Source organism: Puma concolor, chromosome A3 (assembly GCF_028749965.1).
Source record: "Puma concolor isolate L17-30 chromosome A3, mPumCon1.1.hap2, whole genome shotgun sequence".
Classification (NCBI taxonomy): Eukaryota; Metazoa; Chordata; class Mammalia; order Carnivora; family Felidae; genus Puma; species Puma concolor.
This window is the reverse complement of record NC_141669.1, coordinates 62,169,422-62,195,115: the sequence shown is the minus strand read 5'-3', so window position 1 is coordinate 62,195,115 and position 25,694 is coordinate 62,169,422. Positions and strand designations below refer to the sequence as shown.

General features: G+C 43.8%; 1 long non-coding RNA gene across 4 annotated transcripts in view; it reads right to left on the bottom strand.

The window, feature by feature from the left end:
• LOC147582499 (uncharacterized) overlaps positions 1–25,694 on the bottom strand; it is a 94,413-nt gene that overhangs the window by 35,563 nt on the left and 33,156 nt on the right. For 3 of the 4 annotated variants that reach the window (XR_015249202.1, XR_015249204.1, XR_015249203.1), the window contains exon 3: positions 5,507–5,638. This is a non-coding gene — a long non-coding RNA (uncharacterized LOC147582499). Of the gene's footprint in view, positions 1–1,953; positions 2,065–5,506; positions 5,639–25,694 lie in introns of all 4 variants that reach the window. The other variant, XR_015249205.1, reaches the window with a different exon arrangement.

The window sequence follows — 25,694 nt, the reverse complement described above, 5'->3', positions numbered from 1 at the left end:
GAGTGACTAGACAGGCCAAGGAGTACATGAAGGAACATAAGAGGTGGTGAAACAGACATTCTCCTTTTTTTTTTTTTTTTTTAGTTTACTTATTTTTTGAAACAGAGTGAGTGAGTGAGCAGAGAGAGGGGGAGGGGGAGAGAGAGAATCCCAAGCAGGCTCCACATCGTCAGTACAGAACCCAATGTGTGGTTCAAACCCACAAACTACAAGATACTGACCTGATCTGAAAACAAGAGTCAGATGCTCAACCGACTGAGCCACCCAGACACCCCAGAGACACTCTTCCTTTTGACAGGCTGTAAGTGAAGCAAAGGAATCAGGGCAGATGGAATGTGTATGCAGGGGAAGAAGGCACTTGGGAGGGGAAGCTGAGCCATGGGAGAGGGAGGGGATAGTTAATGGAGTGAAGTGCACTGGGGAACAAGAGGAAACCAAGATCAAGATGGGTGGGGGGAAACTTGGGGTTGAAATTACTTTTCTTCTTCCAAAACCTAGGAATCAAGACAGAGGCATTTTCAGAAGAAGAGAGAAGTACAGGGAGATGGCATACTAGAGATGGCAGTCCTGGGACCAAACACCTGCATTGACTTGGAAGAAGTGAGAGGCCTCTTTAAAGCTCTGGTTTCATCACGTGCAAAGCAGGGTTGTCTATACTCACCTTGCAGATGAAACACATATATGGCACCAACCTAGTGCTTGCGGCTGCTGCATAAATGATAGCAGCTGTGATTGTTACTCATCTCAGGAAAGCAAGAGACAAGGCCATCTGCAGAAGGGAAGCAAGAGACAAGGCCATCTGCAGAAGGGAAACAGGAGAAAATGGTTTGGGGCCTTGAGGGAAGTGAGCCACCATGGGAATAAGGCAGAGATACAATCAGTAGGTGACCAGAAGGAAGGTCAAGAGGACCAGCTGAGGTCAGAGGGCAGGAATTTGGGGCAGTCCATTGGCAACTCTGGGATTTGAACTAGTAGGGTTCAGCAGCATAGAAAGGTGTGGACATTTCCATCAACATTGCATTAACATCCACATTGTTGAGGGAAGTAGCTGATTGTTTTAGTTTGGGGGAAGCAGCTCTTTTGATCGGGAATGCCACAACAAAGCACCCCTGCGGTGCCTGGGATTCTCTTGTAGTGCTGAAGCCATTTGGAACCCAGGTCCTTCACCAAGGGGCAGACTCTGTTTCTCTGTTTCTCACACATCGCTGCCTGCACCAGGTTTTCACTATTGTGTTTATTAGAGCCATTGTCCTGTAAGCCTCTGCATGTTGTATGTGGGAGACAGGTGGTGGGTAGGAGTGGAAGTTAGGAAAGAAGAGCCACATACCTCCCGAAGATGGTTTATGGGGAAGACCAAACTGCAAAAACGCCTTTGAGAAGTTACCTTATACTGTTTGCTGATTGTTCATTTTGACAACCTGAGTTGTCAGTGACCTGCAGTAAAAGGAATACCCTGGGAACAGGATTTTTCAACATCAGAACTACTGACATCTGGGGCCAGATACTTCTTTGTCATAGGGAGTTGTCCAGTACACTGCAGGATATTTAGCAATATCACTGGCCTCCACCCCTAGATGCCAGTAGCAGCCCTCCACATCCCAACCCATTTGTGACAACCAGACAGGTCTCCAGATGCTGCCAAATGTCTCTTGGGGGAAGGGGGTGTAAGGGTTAAATTGTAGTGTAGGGCTAACCTGTAGCTTTAAGAAACAACAGCTTTAACAGTATAGGTTAAGAGATAACAGCCTTATCCTATCAATCAAGGGACAGATTAGTGTTTGATTGGATTGGGGCAAGGGCCTGTTTGAACTGTTTCCACCTGGGAACTATTCCTTTGTTCTGTTCCCAGGTGATAATAAGACGATGTGGTCGGCTATAAAAACTCTGTACCCTGGCTGTTCAAGACCGCACTCTGGTCAAGAGTGTCGGTCCCGATCGATCGGTTTGCCTTACCTCTCATTGCAATAAACTTTGTTGTGACTGTCACTGGTGCCCGTAGCATTCTGTTTCAGGAGTCGTGTGGATGCAACAGGGGGGAATCACCAGTGGTTGAGAATCCCCACCCTAGAAGGAAAGGACAGTCCTTGAAGGAAGCCATCCTAGCCTCTGCATTTCATCACTTTAAACTCCGCTGTGGTGGTTTCTCCCCTCCCGGCAGTTCTCCTAGGCCCTTCTTCCTCATCATCACATCCCCTACTCAATCATCACAGCATCACCTTCTTGGCAAGGTGGGACTACATGACTGCAAAATAGTCCATCCGGAAGGCAAGAGCAACAGAATGAGAGAGAGGCATTTCATCAGGAGCAGATTGAGAGGGCCTGAAACTTACATAATTTGGGTAACCCATTTATGAACACTAATGCAAAATTACAAACACAAAATTGCCAGGGTCCCTCTTGGGGCTCTGGAAGAGTCTGTACATTAGGGTGGAGCCCCGTATCTCAGGCTTGATTACTTTCACCACGAACCCTCTTCTACACATCATGCAAACCTGAGTCTTTCCTCAATTTTCTTCTCTTGCCTGAACTTTTATTCCCAGAATACTATATGTCGGGTGACCTCACATAGGACATCCAGTGTGTTGTTCTCTTGTAAACAGATACGTAAGACATTATCCCTTTTACTTCCCCCCCCCCATAAGGTATTTAAGCTGAAACCGTACTGCTTTCTGCAAAAGAGGTACAGAGTTGACCAGAGATTGTATAAAAGGACCCATCTAGATTTTATTTCCTAGGCTGCATGGAAAATGAAATTGTTCTACTTATTAAAATAGCCTTTCTTCAAATTCTTGTGACTTACTAAAAATGACCACTAACATTTTCAGTTGGTTCCATTTTGGTTTTGGTCAGAGTTTCTTCTGAATTGAGTTTCACTGACAACTTTGGTGACATTTATCCTTCACTTCCTTTTTTTTTTTTTTTTTTCTGATGCCTTCTGGGACTGAGGCTAAGGGATGTGCTGCTCTTGTGGGCACAGCAGCTTTCCTCTCTGGATAGGACGGAGACCTGATGCTCCAATTATGGCAATAAATCATATTTTTCTTTCCAAAGCACTTGTTTACTCTCCTTAATGTTCTGTGTAAGAACCTCTTGTGAGCACAACATAAACCCAGGCTTATTTGGGAATCAATCCAACAGCAAATAAAGCCCTCTCCTCATCTCAAAGAGATCTAATAGGAATGACACATAAGTATATATAAACAATAACAACAATAACATTAATTTTATTAGTAATACAGTTGGCCTTTGAATAATGTGGAGGGTAGGGGCACTGACTCCCGCACAACTGAAAATCTGCATATAATTTTTGACTCCCCCAAAAACTCAACTACTGATAGCCTGTTGACCAGAAGCCTCACCAATAATATAAACGACACGTATTTTGTATATGTATTATATATTGTATTCTTATAATAAAGCAAGCCAGAGAAAAGAAAATGCTATTGAAGGGCACCTAGGTGACTCGGTTAAGCATCCAACTCTTGATCTCAACTCAGGTTGTGACCTCATGGTTGCCGAGTTCAAGCCCAGCATCAGGCTCTGTGCTGACAGTGTGGAGCCTGCTTGGATTCTTTCTCTCTCCCTCTCTCTCTGCCCCTCCCCCACTCTCTCTCTCTCAAAATAAATAAACTCTAAAAAAAAAAAAAGAAATAAAAAAGAAAAAAAGGGGCACCTGGGTGGCTCAGTTTCTTAAGTGTCTGACTTTGGCTCAGGTCATGATCTTGCAGTTCATGAATGTGAGTCCTGTGTTGGGCTCTGTGCTGACAGCTTGGAGCCTGGAGCCTGCTTCCGCTTCTGTGTCTCCCTCTCTCTGGGCCCCCCCGCCTTGCTCGCTTGCTCTCTGTCTCTCTCAAAAATAATAAACATTTTAAAAAAAAGAAAATGCTATTGAGAAAATCATGATAAAGAGAAAACACACAGTACTGTTAAAAAAAAAAATCCACTGATGTATAAGCAGAACTTCACTGTTAAAACCTGTTTTTCAAGGGTCAACTATAATTTGAGTATGCTCCTATACAGTTCAAGCACTCTACAAACATTAACTCACAAAATCCTGGGAAATACTGGATATATGTTATAATAATAAATGACAAATAATGTTATCTGAGGCATGTTAATTACAGCTATGGTGGAAATTACAGCTGCCAGGAAATCTTCACAGAGAAGGAGGGATTTGAACTGAGCCCCTGAAATCACCACGCTTTCTATAAGCCGAGAGACTCCCAGGCATCAATCACACACTTATTTCTTATCAACTCTTATCTTCTCACACAGTATTTGAAGCTACTTATAATAAAAAATGCAGTCACAACAGAATTGTTAACCCAAGACTTAAAACACAAAGATCACTTGGAGAAGGGAGAGCTATATGAGAGAACCCAGACAAACTAGTTCTCAGAATTGAGGTAAAATCAGAGTCTCCTGGCAACTTAGGTATAATGAGTTTCATAACTTCAACTCCCATGTAAAAACAAACAAACAAACAAACAAAAAACAACAGACAATACACTTGCTCTAAACGCTAAGAAAATTGACAGGGTGAATCTTTATCCGACGGCAGGATACGGGAGCAGGAGATGGGAGGTGGGAGGGTGGTAATGGCAACATAAATTGTTTTCCACAGATACAGAAAGATCTTTCACACATGTGTTTCTCACACTTAAATTACTGTCTTGTGATGGCACTTCTGTGGGGGGTTGAGAAGCTGCGATCCAAGAATGCACATGTCCTGTGTTCTAATTCTGACCAGATAGAGGGAAAGAGCTTAAAGCTGTGCTTTTCAAACTCCAATGTGATCACAGGGACATGGGATTCTAATTCAGTTGGCCTAAGTTGGGGCCTGAGGGTCTGCATTTCTCATAAGCCTGTGAAACACTGGCACAGAGCAACAGTTCTCAGATGTGAGCGTGAACCAGAATGCACAGATGTCTAGGTCCTATCTCCTGACTTTCTGACACAGAAGTTCTGAGGTGGAGCCCAACAGTTTGCATTTCTTAAAAAAACAAACAAAAAACAAAAACACCCCCACCACTTTATGGAGGTCTGATTGACATACAAAACCTGTCGAATTTTACATACACAATTTGATGAGCTTGGAGAGAAGTATACATTTGTGGACCTGTCGCCACAATCTATGCCGTAAACATATCCATCACCTCCAAAAGTTTCCTCCTGCCCTCTTTTTTATTAAGTCTTGTGGTGATAGGAGTTTGCATTTCTAACATGTTCCCGGGTGACACTCATGCTGCTGACACATCTCTCCCCAGCCACCGCATTTTAAGGACCACTGGCTTAGAACATCCCCCATGAGTGTTCAGCGGTCCCTCCTGGGCTTTGCAGGAAAGTTGGGGGGTAGACAATTCAAGATAAAACAACCAAGATGGGCCTTCCAAGTAGGTATTTTGTGAGCTTAAAATGAAAAGGGGTCCGCACGCTTCAGATAATGAAGGTAAGGATAGCTGGCATTTGTTGACATTTTCTCTGTGCACCAAAGGGTTTAACTCACATCATCTCAGTCAGCATCCGGTACGGGCAGCAGAGTTGGCGTCTGAGGTGCAGTGGAAGGGCCGGCGGCCCTGTGTGCGTGCCAGGAGGTAGTGTCGCATCTTCTGTGCATTGCTGTGGTCTGCAGAGGTACCTGCAACGCAAGGCCAAACCGGCTCTCAGGAAACATCTTTAGATCTGGACAAGCAGACGCTGGAGGCCTGAGTTCTGCTTCACAGGGCTTGCAGGAAACAACCAGAAGAATTTGGGGGCAGGTGTTAACAATCATCTGTCTCAACCACAAAAGTACCTGAATATAGAACAAAGTTTATCAGCCCTGGCGCACACCAGAAGCACCTGGATGCCCAGGACCCATCTGGGGAGACGCAGTTTTAAAGGCTTTCCAGCCAGGGTTGAGAACTACTGGTGTAGCTGTGATTTCGGGAAAGATGAGTGGGCCAAGGACGAGAGCAAACACCAAATTTATCAAAGAAATCACCTATTCCCAGAGTGGGTCACTTAGGGGCTTGCCTAACTGGCCACACTGGTTTCATGCTCTTCTTTAGAGCAGAAGTCATCCAATTTCCGGACAGACCAGCATCACCTGGAAGGTTTGTGAAGGCAGGTTGCTGGGCCCATGCGTGGAGTTTCTAATTCAGCAAGTCTGGAGAGGGCCCGAGAATTCAATTTCTAACACGTTCTCAGGCAATGCTGATCCTCCAGATTCTAGAAGTTTAGCTGGTTTGCTGTTAAGACCTTAACTACTACATAGAGAGGGATGCTTGTATTTCAGATTTTCTATTTTTTTCTCAGCCTTTTTTTTTTTTTTTTTTTTACTGGAGCAAAAGGAAAAATGAACATAGACAAAATAAGCAACAACCTTTTTTCCCTACACCCTAAATATGTATATACATAAATTTTCCAAGAGATAATAACAATTATATGAGGAACATTATTAGATCTAGAAAGATAAATATACACCCAATGTCCCTTATATAAAAATCTATACAATAGGGGCACCTGGGTGGCTCAGTTGGTTGAGCATCCAACTTTGGTTTAGGTCATTATCTCACAGTTTGTAAGTTTCAGCTCCACATCAGGCTTGCTAGTGTCAGTGCAGAGCTAGCTTTGGATCCTCTGTCTCCCTCTCCCTGCCCCTTCCCCACTTGTACTCTCAAAAATAAGTAAACATTTTTTTTAAAATCTATACAATAAAATTTGCTTTGGGGTACCTGACTGGCTCGGTTGGTAGAGTATGTGACTCTTGATTTTGAGGTTGTGAGTTTTTAAGCCCTATGTTGGGTGTAGAGGTTACTTAAAAATAAAATCTTGTGGGGCACCTGGGTAGCTCAGTGGTTTAGCATCTGACTTCAGCTCAGGTCATGATTTCACAGTTCATGAGTTCGAGCCCCACATCGGGCTTCCTGCTGTCAGTGCAAAGCCCACTTGGAATCCTCTGTCCCCCTCTCTCTCTGCCCCTCCCCCACTCATACTCTCTCTTGAAAATAAACAATAAAATAAAATCTTCAATAAAATACAATTTGCCTTGAGTTTAGAGCTATAACAAAGTTTATTTCCTTTGATAATGAATTAAATGTCTTATAATTAAACATAGTTTTAGAAAAGCTATATCCAGCTATTTAAATAAAGGTTTAAAAGGCTACTATAGCCTTGTTAAAATGCTATTTAAGGTTGAACTGTAGAAGTATTATTTTGCTAAAGCCTCTGAAGAAATGCATAAAGTGTAGGATCTCTATCAAGCTACAGAGTTTGGCCCATAAATGTTTCCTTTTCTATACTCAGAATAATCGTCAACAGATACTAAAGGTTTTCAATGTTTATAACTCTTTTCTCTATTGAGTAAAGTCAAGAACAGCAAAGATTAAGAGTCAAGGGGCGCCTGGGTGGCTCAGTCGGTTGGGCGGCCGACTTCGGCTCAGGTCATGATCTCACAGTCCGTGGGTTCGAGCCCCGCGTCGGGCTCTGTGCTGACAGCTCAGAGCCTGGAGCCTGTTTTGGGTTCTGTGTTTCCCTCTCTCTCTGCCCCTCCCCTGTTCAAGCTCTGTCTCTCTCTGTCTCAAGAAAATAAATAAATGTTAAAAAAAAAAAAAGAGTCGAGTGCACTTAGAATTTGCTTATCCCTCACATGTGGGACAAGAGTTAGAAAAGCAGCCCAGACATCCTGGCATATGACGGTACAGCCTTTGGATGTGGCTGTATCACCTGTGGGCTAAAAGATTCTATATTAAAAAGAAGACAGGGGGCACCTGGCTGGCTCAGTCGAAAGAGCATGTGACTCTTGATCTCAGGGTCACGAGTTCGAGCCCCATGTTGGGTGTAGGCATTACTTAACAAAATAAACTTTAAACTAAATAAATAATATAAAAACAAAACAAAGCCAGAAAAGCATTAAAACAACAACTAGGTCACTACAGTAAAACACAAAAGTACAAATGAAGAGTCAAAATCCCCACAAAGGGCCAGGCAAACAAAAACAATGAAAATCAGCAGAAACTGTTCTGATTTATTTCAAAGAGTGAACTTGAAATTAAACTCAGGAATCACTTCTTAAGCAAGGATGGCCACAGGCAGTCCCTGAAGGCTGGTGTCCCTAGTGGTAGTCTTCAGTCACTGCCCCAGGTGAGGAGCCTCACCCTTACCCTCAGAGTGTGTCCCCCAGGGCCAGTCTTGCTGGCCATCTGTACACAGGGTCCCCCAATTGTCTCTCCACCAGACAGCCCCATCCTCCCCACCGCTCTGAGGCACACCCAGCCAGCCCCCAGGCACCAAGCCGCCAGTCTTCACTCCTGGAGAGAAGGGCACCAACAAGGAGGGAGGGCGGTTTTCTCAGCTCTGGATACACTCCTGAAAATGTCCATGCCAGGGATTCTATTTAATTGGTCTGAGATGGGAACCAGCAGCAGTTTTGTTTCTTAATCAAAGTAAAATATGTAGACAAAAAAGTACACAAATCAAAAGTATGCAACTCAGTGAATTATCCAATGTATATGTATTTTTTTTATTTGTATAACCATCACTGAGGAACACACACACACGGACATTACTAGCAACCCAGAAGCCCTTCTTGCGTCCTCCCTATTATCTACCCATTTCCCCTTCTCTAAAGGTCCTGGCTTCTAACACCATAGAGATTTACAATTTTCCTGATTTTCATTACTTTATGATATCTCATATTTTGAGGAAAATCTTTTATGTCAGTATCCTTTCACTGAATGCTCTATTTGTGAGATTAATACTATTTGTAACTATAGTTTGCAAACTTTTAATACTGTTCAGGATACCATTATATGGATATACCACAACTTGTTAATCTATTCTACTGATGGGCATTTGAGTTGTTTGTGCTTTGAGCAATTGCAAATACTATTGCTGCAGATATTTTTGTACGGGTGTCTTGGTGCACATGTGCAAACATTTCTCTTGGGTATAAACCTAGAAGCAGAATTGCAGATCACAGGGAGATGTTGGTTCAACTTCAACAGATACTACAAACAGCTTTCCAAAGTGGTTGTACCAATTATACTCCACTTAACATGTTTGTGAATTTACTTGCTCCACATCCTAGCAGGAGAGCAGTATTTGTAAAAATCCCCTGGAAGGTTCTGCTATGCATCAGGTTAAGAACCACTGGTGCCATTATATGTCAAATACTTTGGAAATGGCATAAGGTCTCACATACTGCTGGAGCGCTAGAGAACGGGAGGATAAAGGGTGATGTTTTCGCAACCACCCAAGAAGCAGACAGCACACCTAGTTTTATTCCCATTTGGCCAATGAAGACACTAAGACTCAAGGTCATTGACTTGCCAGAAGTAAAACAGCCGCATAGTGACAGTCAGACTAAAACCCAGAACTCTTGATTTCTATCCCTTTGTGTGTTCCAACACACAACACAACATTATTCATTAGATGTCCAATATATAGAGGTTTGGGCCAAACCAGATGCCAAGGCAACTTCTCTGTTGTCTCCTGTCCCAGACTTTAAGAAAGAAGAGAAACCAAGGGCACTTGGGTGGCTCAGTCAGTTAAGCATCCCACTCTTGATTTCGGCTCAGGTCATGATCTCATGGTTCGTGAGTTCAAGCCCCACATCAGGCTCTGTACTGACAGTGCAGAGTCTGCTTGACATTCTCTCTCCCCTCTCTTTCTGACCCTCCTTCTCTCTCTCTCTCAAAAATAAATAAAAAAAAAAAACATTAAAAAAAAAGAAAGAAGAAAAAGCAGAAGTCTCTAGTCATGATTGTGAGAAGCACACACACTCTTCCTTCAGGCAGGAATGTAAAACAGTAAATGGGCCCTTCGTTGCCTGGGAAGCTCCATGACCAGAAAAGTGGTCAGTCCCCTCAGGAACAATATGGTCTGAGCTTCCCTCTGACTCAGCTCTTCTCTGTCCTTACTGGGCAACCTTGGACAAGGGACTCAATCTCTGAGTCTCAATTTCCTCATTGGTAAAGTGAAAATGATAATATATGTACATCTCGTGTTTTAAGGAATGAAGAGCGTACATAAGAACCTAATACATATAAGCACTCAATACAATGTAGATACTCTTAACATTACCAGTGAGAGTCCACTAACCCTGAATCTTCCCTTTTCCCTCCTTTTTTTTTAATGTTTATTTTTTGAGAGAGAGACAGACAGACAGAGTGTGAGTGGGGGAGGGGCAGAGAGAGAGAGGGAGACACAGAATCCGAAACAGGCTCCAGGCTCTGAGCTGTCAGCACAGAGCTGGACGCGGGGCTCAAACTCACAAGCTGTGAGATCATGACCTGAGAAGAAGTCAGACGCTTAACTGACTCGGCCACCCAGGTGCCCCCCGCCTTTTTCCTTCTTTACTGGATCTTTCCCAACAATGTACAAATGTGGTTATCTCCCTTATTTTTAAAAATCTCTCTCAACCCTACTTCCTTCTCCAGCTGGAGCCCCATTTCTCTCTTCCCTTTACAACTTATGGCCTTCAGGGCATCGTTTTTACTCACTGACTGCAGTTCTTCCTCTTCATTTGTTCTTGAACCTTTCCAACAAGACTTTCACCCTCACCACTCCACTGACACTGCTCTTTTTCAAAGTCACCAATGACATGGACTTTGGAAGCTTCTTGGTCCTCATCTTACTTACTCTGTCAGCAACAAGGGGTACAGTGGAGCACTCCCTCCTCCCGGATACATCCTTAACTGGCTTCCAGGACTTCCAGGCACTATACTCCCCCTCCTCTCCTCCTATCTCATTGGCTGGTCCTTTTGTCTTTTCTGCTTCTTCCTTCCCATCCCTGTCATAAACACTAGACTGTTCCAGGGCTCATGTCTTTACACTTCTCTTTTCCATCTACTGTCATTTCCTCAAAAAATCTCATCATCTCTTAGTTTTAAATACCATGTATTCATTGATGACTCCCAAAAGTTTCTTTCTAGCCCTGACCACTCTTCTGAATTCCAAGCTCATAGATCTGACTGCCTGCTTGGGTTCTCCTTTTGGATGTCTAAAGGGATCTAACATGTAAGTCCCACCACTGAACTTCTGATCTTTTTCCCATCCTGAACCCCATAAGTCTTCCCTGTCAGTTCACAGACTCCCTTTTTAGTTGCTCAAGCAAAAGACCTTGATGTTCTATTTAACTCCTTTCTTTTCCTCACACCCCACAACCAATCCATTAGCAAATCTTTTGATTCTATTTTCAAAATATGTCCAGAATCTCACCACTCCTCACCATTTCTAATATTACTTGGTCTAAAAGACTTTCTTCTCTTCCTCAGATTATTTCAATAGCTTCCTGACTGGTTTCACCATGTCCTTCACAGGCTACTCTCAACAGCCAGAGTGATCCAGCTAATATGCAAATCAGACCATGTCACCCCTTGGCTTACATCGTATTGTCGCTTCCCATCTTGTTCTGAGTAAATCAACATGCTAACAAGAGCCCTCTGTGATCCTCCACCCACACACCCACGCTTTTCTGACCTCACCTTCTACTCTTTCTTGTACTCATCCTGTTCCTGAGTCAGTCACTCTTGGCCCGCATGTTGATCCCTAAACTTGCCAGTCATGCTCCTGCTTCTGGGCTTTGTCATTTGAATCTTTCCAACAAGGTTCTACCTGTGCCGAGAATGCTTCCAACCCAGGTATTTTCTCCTCTCCATCTCCTTCATGTCTTTATTTAAATGTCACCTTCTCAGAGAGGCCTTCCCTAACCACCCCATTTTACACTGTACCCTTCTTTATTTTCTCCCTAGCACTTCTCACCACCAAACACAAGACACACACATTGCTGTTGTTGTTATTAATCTTATTTACCAGTTGTGTTTCCCAAAAGAACGTACAGGGCACAAAGGCAGGGCGTTTGCCATTTCAGTTCACCCCAATATCTCCAGCAACTGCAGCAATGCTTACTTATAACACAAGCTCAGAAAATTTTGATTTAATGAATGAATTAGTCTCTACTCACAAATGAAAAACAAATAAACACATCCTTGGTAAAAGAGATCCTGGGGGAAATCCTCAAGAGTTCTTTGGCCTCTCAGAAAGAAATATAACTTATTTGAAGGGGAAATGGTTTTGGTTTTCCCCTTTATTTCTGAAAGTTCTATTTAACAAAGACTAGCCATATCTGCCCCCAGTAACTCATTTCCAATATTTAAGATGCTTTAATGAGAACACAGAAAAGAACAGGGAGTAGGAGCTGGGGAAGGGGTGAGGAAAAGGGAGGAAAGGAGAGGAAGACAAAGGAAGGGCCCAGGGCTCCAGGGAATGCAGGAGCCACAGAAACCAGACTTGGCCTGGGTCTTTCTGCTTCAATTCAACCAGGTCCTGAAGCAGGTTTTCCGCCTGCGGCTCTGCTCTCTGGTCCCTCCCAGGTTCATCACTCCTCCTAACCAAAAAATCCTTCTGGCTGGTTGCATCACTAATGGAGCTTCTTTCAGGTTATGTCAGAGCCCTCCCATTTAAAATTTCCATCATACAATGGTACGTATTAAGAAAGAATAAAAACTACTTATAGCCAGTGTAAATACCATTTCTCCCAGTAGAGGGCGGAGAGGTTGGGAAGGGATGCTGACTGCCCCAGTGCTTGATAAAGAGGGGGCAGTTCACTTTTCGTACTCACACACCTCCATGATAAAGGAATGGCCAACCGCAGTTCTCCATAGGACCAGCTAGCAAAGGCAGATAGGCAGCCACTCACCTGGCATGATTTGAGAAGCACTGAAGCCTGTTGCTCTACTCACCTGCCATAGCATTTGCCCTGCTCTAATTAGGACTGCTCTTCTTTTATGTTGTGTCACTAGGAGTTGCCTATCAAAGCCCCAGATGCCCTGTGGAAGGCAGACAGTCCAATCTAAGATAGTTGCTCACACCAGCGCAAGAGTGCAAATGGAGGCCTATAAATATGTGTTTAAATATTTAAAAGTTATAAACCAAGCCAACAAACTGATGAAATATGTTCCATTTTCCCCACCCTGACACCAACCTGGAAGGCTGGGTTCAAACTTAAAATTCTCAGATTCTTTAGACCTCTCCACCAGAACTGGTGGCATATGAAGGGCCAGCCCCCAGGCCCCAGGTGCACAGCTTCCCTTCTCCCATCCTGGCTCCATCCCACACCACAAGGGCCTCCTGCACATGCATGTGGACATCCCAGTGTGCACCTCCGAGTCCTGTTCACCTCCCCAGACAGCTGGGCACAGTCTTTCCTCAAGAGGACCCATATTTGGAAAAGGCCTGAAAGAGACCTGGGGCTCTTCGGGGCCTCAGGTTCCCAGAATGTGCTCTAGAAGGAGAGCATAGGCTCTGGGATAGGAAAAGAGCATGTGTCTTCAGCCCTAAGGATTCCTAACCCCATGGGGAAAGGCAGGGCAGGAGCAGCCTCAGTGCAGGGCCCCTCTTGTTTGGGTCTAAGGGTTACGTTTCCCAGTTCTGGGGAGTGAAGGAAAAGACAGAGAAGTATGAGGGAGGGAGAAGAGGGCACATCTCATGTGCCCAGCATGAGATGCTTCCTGCAGAGCTGCACACAGTGAGGGGCCTCTGGACAGCCAGGCAGCCAGCCCAAAAGAGGGGTAAAGGAAAGTCAGGAGAAAAGGAATGGGAAAGCAGGTGAGTGGAAAGTGAAAAGGCACTCAAAACAAAACTATTTTATAAGTAACCTTGGGCATACTTTATTTATGTAAGTATAATGTATTTTTTTTAATTGAACTACTAATCATACTCCCCAGCTCATTACATGTTATCATCATCATTACTATATCATTGGGTGGTAAAGAGACAATCTTGTTTTATGTATTTCTTGCATTTCCTCTCCATTCCCTATTCCACGCCTCTCATCCCCACTGGCAAACATTCTACTATATTAACAAGTATTTTGTATGTAGAGGGGGCCATCCTGGTTCCTCTCTATCTTTGGGTGCAATAGCCTTGTGTCCAGCCATGCCTGAACCAAGAGATCATTCCTCTGCATGGACCCATTATGTCTCTTTGAAGTGATCATGTATCTTCCGTGTCCCTAGACCTAGTCAGCTCTCTCCTAGACCTCAGAAGAATAGAACCACATTGAAACTGCCACAAGACCCTGTTGACCCTGGAATGGATTTGCAAAGACTCCACCTTGGATCCCAAAGGAGAGGCCAAAATCTCATTAGAATTACCTTCATCTGCAAATAAGTCCAGGCAGTTTTATTGTTCTCATGCTGTTTTGAAGTCTATTACAGCCAATGTAATATTTTATCTGCTAAAAAAGAGTTTGGTATATTTTATACAGTAGATAGAGCAATGTTTCTGTACTTACTTATTCTTGGGAAACAGTCCATTTTTAAGTTTCTGGCTACTCCATGCACAGTAACTTTTTTAAATTTTATTAATAATTTATTTATTTTTTAAATTTATATCCAAGTTAGTAAGCATATGATGCAACAATGATTTTAGGAATAGATTCCTTAATGCCCCTTACCTGTTTAGTCCATCCCCCACTCATGCACAGTAATTTTGATCATTTTTATCTTGCATGTTCCAGTTATCTCTTCCATTTAAACATTTCCTATTCTTTCTATTGTCATTCCACTTACCTTTGAACACCAAAAATATGTACAGGTAGATTTTCATTAACTTAAAATTGTTGTCTAATTGACTCCCAATTACAGTATACAAAGTTAGACTTTTAAAATCTGGCTGTTTAGGGGCGCCTGGGTGGCTCAGTCGGTTAAGTGTCCGACTTCAGCTCAGGTCACGATCTCGCAGTCCGTGAATTCGAGCCCCGCGTCGTGCTCTGGGCTGATGGCTCAGACCCTGGAGCCTGCTTCCGATTCTGTGTCTCCCTCTCTCTCTGCCCCTCCCCCATTCATGCTCTGTCTCTCTCTGTCTCAAAAATAAATAAACGTTAAAAAAATAAATAAAATAAATAAAATAAAATCTGGCTGTTTAATAGGATTGCTGTGTGTGTGTGTGTGTGTGTGTGTGTGTGTGTGTGAGAGAGAGACAGACAGAGACAGAGAGAGACAGAAAGAGAGAAATGACTTACATATTTAAATTATCCAGAGGCCAATTTAAAATAAACTTTTAGGGTGCCTGGATGCCTCAGTCAGTTAAGCGTCTGACTCTTGATTTCAGCTCAGGTCATGATCTCATGGTTTGTGAGTTCGGTGCTTGGAGTCTGCTAGGGATTCTCTCTCACCCTCTCTACACCTTCCCCACTCACACTGTCTCTGTCTCTCTGAAAATAAATAAACTTAAAAATTTTTTTTAATTAAAAAATTAAAAAATAATAAACTTTTAGCATCAATCCTAATTCTTTTCCTTCAATAAGAGATTTAAATTTTAATGTAAACTAAACATACCTTTGTAGTAATATATTTTTATTTATGGAGTTTTATTTATATTACAGGAAACACATGTTAAGAAGGAAAACAAATACTAAGAGACCCATGAGATCTTAGCAAAATTGCCAAATTCTCTCTCCCAAGTGTACTTATTTTATTTTCCTGATATGTGGGCACATGATAAATGGTTTAGGAGACTAGAAGAATGTGGAACTAGCAGAGGGAAGCTTATCATTAAGAAGTCTCTGATGGTAATATTTCTGTTATGTCAAAGTTAGAAATAATTTAATTGAAAAAGTAAGATATTATAAAAAGGGGTTAAGTGCATGGTTATAAAAATGACATCTAAAGACCAGCTCTTAAAGAATATGGGCTCTGAGACTAGGGGTAGAAGGTAGGGAGAGACCACCAACTGGTCCAGGGAGCACTCTCCAATCCTGAGAAGCAGAGGCTGGTCTGTTACCTTTGTAGGCCCCTCACCATTAATCTAAAGTGTGGATCTCTCGGGGACTAAGGGGTTGTCACTAAGGGAGGGTTAGGACCATTGGATCCTGATCATTCTTACCAGATCAGGATTTAAATGAAAAAAAAAAAAAAATGGTCAAATGAAAAAAAAAAGGTCAAATGAAAAAAAAATTGCATCCCTCCCCCCAGATAAATAAATAAATAAATACTTGGTCAACTTGTGCTAAAACAATCAAGGATTGCCAAAAATATAGGCAAACTCTTTTTTTTGGTAATTTTTTAAACATTTATTGATTACTGAGAGACAGAGAGACACAGAGAATGAGCATGGGAGGGGCAGACATAGTATCTGAAGCAGGCTCCACGCTCTGAGCTGTCAGCACAGAGCCTGATGCAGGACTTGAACTCGAGAGCAGTGAGATGATGACCTAAGCCAAAGTCAGATGCTTAACTGACTGAGCCATCCAGGTGCATAAATACAGGCAAACTCTTGAAGTGAAGAAGAGACTTTCTTGTTTCTGCCCTGGGGGATTGGGAGCTGTCTGTGTACTTGGAGCCAGAAGCCTTCAGCATCTAGTCCTAGCTATGCAGGTGACTATGTGACCTACTATCCTTTATGCCATCTCTTGTGTACCAGCATCCTCCCATCCAGGGCTACTGTTAGCTCACACTGCATCTTCGTGTGAATTAGGAAAAGGTACTCCATGTAGACAGATGGAACACTCCACCCAAGGTACCTGGCCTAGAGAACGGGGTACTAGCTATTTGCCCCAACCACAAGCTCAGAAGGCTGTCATTTCCCATCAGCTTTCAAACAAGCTTTGTCCCTCTTGAAAAAGCCTCCCCCTCAACACCCTCCAAAGACTACCCCAAAGCTTGGTTCCCCTTCCCACCCTTCAATAAGGTCACCATATGGCTAAATCTAGGGGACAGTTTTTGTTCTCATTTTACAGGCCCTCTCAGGAAAGTTTGACCCTGCTGATCACTCGCTCCTTAAAATGATCTTCCCCTGGCCCCTGTGGCACCACATGCTCTTGGTCCTCCTCCTCTATCTGGCTGGGGCTTCCTCCTTGAAACCATGTTTAAAAGTGAGCCTTCCTCAAGCCTCAGTCCTGACCATCCCCTCTTCCCATTCTAGGCTCTTTCCTTTGTGCCAGTGACCTCAAATATTATTTCTACAGCCAGGGAAAACCTTATTCCTTCATCGTCCCATTCACCCCAGGAGGGAACAGTACTGGAACACCTGTCCTGGCCGTCAACCCACAACTTACCACTCTCCTCCAAAGACCAAGTAATAGAGCTGATTGGGAAGGTTGGGGAAAGGCTGCACTAACTCTGGTGACAACACGATTGGGTCTGGCAATCTCCCCAGCAGACCAGGAGGCTAGCAACTGGGGTGGGGAGGTTCGATTCAAGGTGAAGATATGAGGAAGCCCAGAGATGGCTGCAGATTCCTAGCTACATTTTCCAGTTCGACTTTATCAGCAATAAAAGCCGTCTATTGATCCCTAGTGGTTGTCTGATCCTATTTCTCAGTTGGTTCTGAACTCAGATAAAGGGGATTAGATTTGTTTCCTCCTCACCCCCAAGCCCCATATATGGCCCACAAACCAGGAAAGCTTGAGGAACAGGCACAAAGATGGGGCTTTGGAGACATAAGATATACTCAGAGAGTTAGATGCTGTGGGTGTGGCTGGGATAGGAGGTGTCAGTACTTTGTAAGCACAGGGCTTCTTGGCCCTTGATTGCTTGAAGACACAGCAGTTTAATGAGACTGGTGTCACAGAGCTTCGGCAAACCCAGGCCTTTGCAACCTCGGTGCACACAGGCCGGGCAAGCTTTTGCAACTTACAAACCTAAGCAGGTGCACCCAACATGGGGATTAGATGAATCTCTCTGTCACTTAAAATATACAGAGCTCCAGTGGAAAAAATTCTTTAGGCATTAGTGGTTGGGAAAATTTCTTGCTGCTCCTAACATATTTCTCAGGCAGGAACAGCCTAAAGGAAGCTGTTTCACATGCAACTTCCTGTAAATGGAGCTAAGTGCCACTTGGGAGAGAACTGTGGTTCTTGACTCATCTTAGTGAGCTTGTTTAAGTAGTTTCCTGGGCTCCCACCCCCAGTAGGTCTGGGTCAAGGCCTTTGAATTAGCATTTCTAACAAGTTCTCAGGTGGTGCTGATGCGGCTGGTCTGAGAACGACTTGAGAACACAGGGTTAGAATGTACTAGTTATGTCGTTCTAGCTTTAGGTGCATTAAGTCAACTACCTCAAATTCTCTTCCTCTTAGTCTGTTGAACTGAACCCAGTTTTAGGGCCAAAGAGCAAACTGTGGTTGATTTAACCTCCTGGTTCCTTATGGCTTACCTACAGACTTCTAGAATCACCCTCAAACCCCACCACGTGGATCAAAGTCCTCTAGATTTGTTACCTAAGCCTGGCCATGGCTTTCATCAGAGATTCAAATAAGGGCCTTATTTGATGGGTAGCAGGCCATCTTTTGGGGCATTAATAAAAATATTATTTTTTAGGGGCGCCTGGGTGGCGCAGTCGGTTAAGCGTCCGACTTCAGCCAGGTCACGATCTCGCGGTCCGTGAGTTCGAGCCCCGTGTCGGGCTCTGGGCTGATGGCTCAGAGCCTGGAGCCTGCTTCCGATTCTGTGTCTCCCTCTCTCTCTGCCCCTCCCCCGTTCATGCTCTGTCTCTCTGTCCCAAAAAATAAATAAAAATGTTGAAAAAAAATTAAAAAAAAATATTACTTTTTAGTCTCAGAAAGAATAATAAAAGGCCTGTGCCAGGAACATGCTGTCTGTAGGAATCAAGGAGGAGCTGGATTGGTTTAGAAACTAACAAAGATGCTTTCATTAACCAAACTCTAGTAAGTCTCCTCTGAACTCTTTTCTCAACTGGGCCCTGATTTCCAGGCTTCCATGTTCATCTCTACATTGTCCAATTGTAACCAGAATCCTGCTAAGTGAGTTTAGCCAGACCACCCCCACCCCAACCTCAATATCTGATCAGGTTCCTCATCCTCCTCGGCCCACAGGTGATATCTGGTCACCCTGGCCTGCCTTCAGCAAAAATCCTATGAGCTGGGTTCAGCCAGAACCCTCTTGTCCCTGATGTTTCCTCTTAGTAATTTCCCATCCACTGACCACCCCCTCCCTGCCCCTTGGCTATAAATTCCCACTTGCCTAAACTATATTCTGAATAGAGCCCAATCTCTCTCCCCTACTGCAAAACCCTGTTGCAGTGGTCCCTACACCTAAATAAAGTCTGCCTTACCATTCAGTCTCTAACATGAGGTATGAATAATTTTTTTCTTTAACAAAATTTTGATCTTGAAGCCAGAATCAGAGCAGTTGGAGAGAGAAAGATAAATAAAGGAGCCAGGATGATAATGGAGGGGGCAGTCAGCAGGGGAAGACTGAAGTTCAGCCAGAGACACGCCTGGGTTGTTTGCAGGCAGTGTCTATTCTGATCATCCAGTACTGGGCCTTACCACCACTGCCATGTAGAGAGAAGGATTTCCTTAAGAGACATGTTTTGATCATGGAGGTCAGGCTAGTCCAATATGAAAGGTGAAATAAGGGGCACCTGGGTGGCTCTGTCAGTAGAGCATCCGATTTTGGCTCAGGCCATGATCTCTAGGTTTATGGGCCTGAGCCCTGTGTCAGGTTCTCTGCTGTCAGCACAGAGCCTGCTTCTGATCCTCTGTCTCCCTCTCTCTGCCCCTCCCCCACTTGTATGCATGCTCTCTCCTCTCTCTCTCTCTCTCTCAAAAATAAAATAAACCTTAAAAGAAAAAAAAAAAAGAAAGAAAGGTGAAATAAGATATGCCTGGACCTAACAACTCTCAAGGAAGGTGTTAGAAACTTTTTGTTTAGGTTATTACTAGACCAGAAAGGTTGACTAAATAGGATCCAAAAACTTCTAATAGAAGGAGGTAAAATTTCAGAGAACAGACTGGAATAATCTAGACCCTGCCACCCCCAACCAGGGAGTACAGTTCCAGGAAGCTCTTGAGAAGTGCCCTCTTAAAAGGTCAGATAAGGAGTCAACAATAAGTTTAAATGGGGAATCACCTTTTAAAGATTGCCACAGTTATGATAGGTAGTCATGCAACTGTGGCCAGATTTGAGGGGAGAGGTCTGGGAAGATGGGCCCAGAATGCTTCTAGCATTACCAGTGAGCTTTCCAGTGGCTCAATTATTATAGGAGACGATTCAGACGTGGCATGTGCCTTGAGGGAACATACCCGGGAACTTCTGGAGGAGGGTTTTCAGGAAAGGCACAGGAAGATGAAATGAACTGCATGCAAACCAGCCAGGGCAGTGGTAGATAGAGTCCCAGCCTAGGTTAGATACCCGTCTAGGCTAGTATCGACAGCCATGAAAGAACACCCACCCACGAAGAATAAATAAAGGAGGACAAGACCAGTATCATCAGCCATGTTTCTGGCAGACTCAAAACCTCATAACTTCAAATTTTTCACTGTGGTGGACCCCACAAGACAGAATCTAAGGAATGTATCAGGAAATCAAATGTCTTGATTCAAAAGCAAAGGGAAAGAAAGAGGAAAACACTAATCAATACAGTGCTTGGCTGACATGATAAGGAAGGAAATGATCAACTTAAGAAGCAAGTTAAAATGTTAAAAACATGGCTGAGTCTTCCTAAAAAGAGAAGTGGAATGACAGAGGCAAATGGATAAATGAGAGATGTGTCGCACTTCGCAGAAAAAGACAGGACGGTCTCTGCTGCCTTTGACACAGCTTTAATACCTGAGAGAAAGGCAAAGCTCTGTGGACTAGCACATGGCAGAGGGGGTTGTCCTCACCAGCCTCAGAGAAGATCCTCAGAACCATCACCACAAATATGTGCTGAGACCCTCCATGTGCCAGGTATGTCCTAGGTTCTGGGAAGACAGCTTGACCAAAGACCTCTGCCCTCATGGAACATATATTCAACAGCAGCTCTAGTTGAGAAATCCACTATGAATGATTGTCCAGATTAAATAAGTAGGAAAACTGCTTCAGGAGGCAGGTAGTAGAGACATTCCAGGAAAGAGGCAGCGGCTTTTAGGGGCTCAGGAAAGCTGCTAAATATTCAGGGATTTTGCAAGACACAGCTTTGGTAGCTTGAAATCTTCCATGGTAGGAGTACTTACACCGAGGAAATTGGCAAATGCTATAAATCAGGATCTCTTTCTTTTTTCTTCCCTCCAGAGAGCCTGCTTATCAGTATACCATTGCAATGATTGCTCATAAGAAGAAATGTGGCTGTGTCCTTGGTTTGACAGAGACAAGGGGAAATAGAAATTAGGGATTTTAAAATATACAGAATGGGGAAGAAAGGAGCCTCTAGTAAATTTTGGAGCATCATTAAAAATTACTAAATTTTTCAAGGGGGTGAAAAGGTTACAATTTCTGGATATGATATGGCAAACCCAGGCCATAATTAACCTCTTGATGAAAGACTTCTCCCAACACTAAGAAGTCCACAGGTCAAGAACTATAGAAAACTCCCATACAGACTGAGACGCATGCAAGATAAGCCTGATATCGGCAAGATTTTATTTCACTCTTTCATGTTTTCTCAGTTTTCCTTTCTTCCCTCAGATATTGCTATACTCTGTTAGGGCTTTCAGCTGGTGCCAGTACTATGTGTCTGTTCTGGGAGTCTAAGAACTTGATTTTGGGGCACCTGGGTGGCTTGGTCAGTTAAGCATCCGACTTCAGCCCTGGACATGGCCCTGTAGTTCATGAGTTCGAGCCCCACATCAGGCTCTATACTGACAGTGCAGAGCCTGCTTGGGATTCTCTCTCTCTTTCCCTCTCTCTGTCCCTCCCCTACTCATGCTTTCTCTCTCTCTCAAAATAAATAAATAAACTTAAAAAAAAAAAAGAACTTTATTTTGATTGAAGTAGATATTCATCATGATTTTGGCTGCCCATCATCTGCTGACCTCTCCCCCCCTCCCTAAGAGTCCTGATGGGAGGCAGAGTCTATCTCCTTTTATAGAAGCAGAAAATGCCATTTACACAATTTCCCAGCTTCCCTACAGCCACATGGCAAGGGTGCGGCCATGTGACCAAGGCCCAGAACTTTGAATCCGAAGTCAGTGATGTACAGATGTGGGCCTGGCAGAGAACTCCCCATGAAAGTGGGTGCAAAGCTCTGCTCCCGTCAACAGTGCCTTCATGGGGACACTTCACAGGTCACACTACTCAAAGCCAGGTTTTCCAGTCTTCCCTGCAATTTCCCCACCTTTCCAAAGAACTGTCAATCAATTCCTTCTCTACTTACATCAGGCAGAGTCAGTTTCTACAGCTCACAACCCAGAATCAGGGCTGACACAGCTGGTCTAAATGCTACAGGGCCGGGCAGATTTGCTCACGTTTTCTAAGTTTCTCACGTGTGGGTGGGGCTGGTGCTGGGGGAGCCTTCTATGTCCTGTAACCCTTTGGACTCCAAAAGTGGAATATATAAGAGACTTTGGATGCAGCCATGGAGGGACCCCTCACTTCCCAGGCACTGAGTGAAGCCCCTGGGCTGAGGCTGACCAGAACGAGTCTGTGTACCAGATAGCTGTGTACTTCCATAGCTGCTCTTTATCTTACAAGAGCAAGGAGATTTGGTTTGGGAGCTTTTATTCTTCTTTGGGAACGGAACACTATATTTCATAACATCGAAATACCACCAAGAAAGGGGGAGAAACTGCCAATTTAAACTTTAACACAACACTTGTCACTTAAAATGTTGATTTTATACTTACTTAACAAGCTCTTTTAGACTGACTTAGACATAGATTTTTACCATATGTTGTTCTTGTGCATACATAAAAAGGAAAATATGAGCAAAATAACTTAAAGTATTCTTAGAAGCTCTTTATATTCAGAATCCAAATATTCTGAATCATGTTTGTTTTCAGAGTTGGAAAAGAGCTTTTATTGAATATCTTTTCACTTTTTTCTTAAGGGTTCACACAAGTCTATAACATACTCTGCATACAGATTTTTTTTTCATTTTAAAAAATTTTAAATTTCTTTTTAAAGTTTATTTATTTTGAAAGAGAGAAAGAGAGAGAGAACACACACTTGCAAATGAGTGCAGGGGACCGGCTAAGAGAGAGGGAGAGAATCTCAAGCAGGCTCTGAGCTGCCCATGTGTGGCTCAACATGGAGCTCAATCCCATGACCCTGGGATCATAACCTGAGCCTAAATCAAGAGTCATATGCTTAACTGACTGAGCCACCCAGGCACCCAGACACCCAGGCATACAGATTTTTTAAATAAGACCTCCATTTTATACAGTATTCCCCGCTCCAAATTTTTTCAAGCTTTAAAATTTTTTTTTAATGTTTATTTATTTTTGAGAGAGAGAGAGAAACAGAGTGCAAGCAGGGGAGGAGCAGAGAGAGAAGGAAACACAGAATCCAGGCAAGTTCCAGGCTCTGAGCTGGCAGCACAGAGCCCAACGCGGGGCTCAAACTCATGAGCAGTGAGATCATGACCTGATCTGAAGTCAGACACTTAACCGAATGAGCCACCCAGGTGCCCCTTCAAGCTTTTTATTGTGAAATAACTTTGGATGCAGAATAACTTGCAAACATAGCACAAAAGTAGTATATCCATTACCTAGCTTCCCCCAATATGTTGAGTCACTTTTTAAAAAAATTGAGATATCATTCACATACCACAAAATTCACCGTTTTAAAGTATACAATTCAATGGTCTTTTGTGTATTCACAAAGTTGTCCACTGTCACCATTACCTATGCCAGAACATTTCTATCACCCCAAAAGGAAACCCTGTGCCCATAAGCAGTCATTCTCCAGTCCACTCTCCCCACACTCCTACCCCTGCAACCACTAATTTACCTTGTGTCTCTATGGCTGAGCCACTTTCAAAATCAGAGTGGCCCATGTAATATCTGATGGTGTCACTCTCTGTGCCATCAAGAGCACTGGTGATGGAGCATTTTATAACAGTGCTCTGCTCTATCTGCTGGGTTTTCTTCTAAGTTGCTGATATCCATTCTGCCAGGTTTGATGCATATGGCAGGTGATGACACCACCATCATAACAGCTGCCTGGTGGATGAGACTATAATATGACTCCCAATTTTAGAGAGGTTAAAATGTGAAAAAAAAAATGTTTCACATCTTAGTATTACTGAAACAATGTAATGGAAAAAGGTTATTTGGGACATTTCCATTTCATTGGTATTGCATCACTGTCAAACATCACATTTTCATATATTTATATTGTCATTTGATCCCATTGCATATCTGCTGGTAAACCTGTTGGACAAAACAGCTGAGCAAATATGAGATAGGAATTTTCTTTTCACCCTAGGTGAAAAATGAGGATAGTCATTTTCTTTTCACGCTAGGTGCAGTGGGCATTTAAAGAACTGTTCTACTTCCATTTCAGAGCCTTCTTGGAGTAAAGGCTAAACTACCCAGCAATGGTTGAAGGAGGGACCCAAAGGAGCAGTGGATGGTAGGGTGCACGTATAGAGGTTAGCCTCCTAAAGGTGGGAGCAGAACAACAGGTTTCTAATCCTCACCTCAGGGAAGTTCACTGCCAGGACTGAACTGTACAGTGACACCTCTTGCCCTCTCTCTAGCCCTTACTAACAACATGCTGGTTATGTTTTTAAGTTTACTTATTTATTCTAAGGCAGGCAGAGAAAGAGAGAGCAGGAGAGAGAGAGAATCCCAGAAAGCCCGGAACCCCGATGCGGGGCTCAAACTCAATGACCCATGAGATCACGACCTGAGCCGAACTCAGATGCTTAACCAACTGAGCCACCCAGGAGCCCCCATGCTGGTTATTTTCTGATTGCCTATTCCCCACCCTTTTCTGCCCTCTGTGCCTGGGCAGGCTGACTGCTACACACTGCATTCCCCGGTCATTATAGTCCACTAGTTTCCTGTGGGTCAATGGGACGGAGTTCAGACGGTGGGAAGAGCAAGTAGGCAGGATATTTATCTTCCCCCACAGCCTAACCTCACCCTGGGGCAGTCAGAGCCAGTTTTGGCACTGGCTCCTTTCCTCAGCCACATTCCTGTTGGACGGCATCTCTTCCTTAGCTAGAGCTCTTGCTGAGTTCTGGTAAGAGCTCCCTTCCCTGATCCCCACTAGAATTTCCCTGTACATAGTTCCTGGATGTTTCTACATCCCTTGTTGGTTCCATTAATCTTGCCCACGCCTCAGTTAATAATCCCTTTGCTATATTCCCCTCAATTACCTCTTTGAGTATACCATTTGTTTCCTGCTGAAATACTCAGTCCTTCCCCCAGGAGGAGTGACTCACACACAGCTTGGGTGTCTCTCCTCTTCTCTCTTTCTCTCTTTCTGTATAGATCTGTCGCCCCTGCAGCAGGAACACAGTCCTTTTTCTCACATGACACAATCTTATTAGGCCAGGCTCTGTTTCTGCAATATGGAGGTTTGCTGTTGGAGGCCAATAGGTTAAATTCAGGGGGAGGATATTAAAAAGCCCAGTTTTGGGGCTCCTGGGTGGGCATCAGTCGGTTGGGCATCCTACTTCGGCTCAGGTCATGATCTCACTGTTTGTGGGTTCGAGCCCCACACTGGGCTCTGTGCTGAAAGCTTGGGGCCTGGAGCCTGCTTTGGATTCTGTGTCTCATTCTCTCTCTGCCCTTCCCCCACTTGTGCTCTGTCTCTAAATAAAGAAATGTAAAAAAAAAAAAATTTTTTTTTTTTAATTTTTTTTTTTTTCCAACATTTATTTATTTTTTGGGACAGAGAGAGACAGAGCATGAACGGGGGAGGGGCAGAGAGAGAGGGAGACACAGAATCGGAAACAGGCTCCAGGCTCTGAGCCATCAGCCCAGAGCCCGACGCGGGGCTCGAACTCACAGACGGCGAGATCGTGACCTGGCTGAAGTC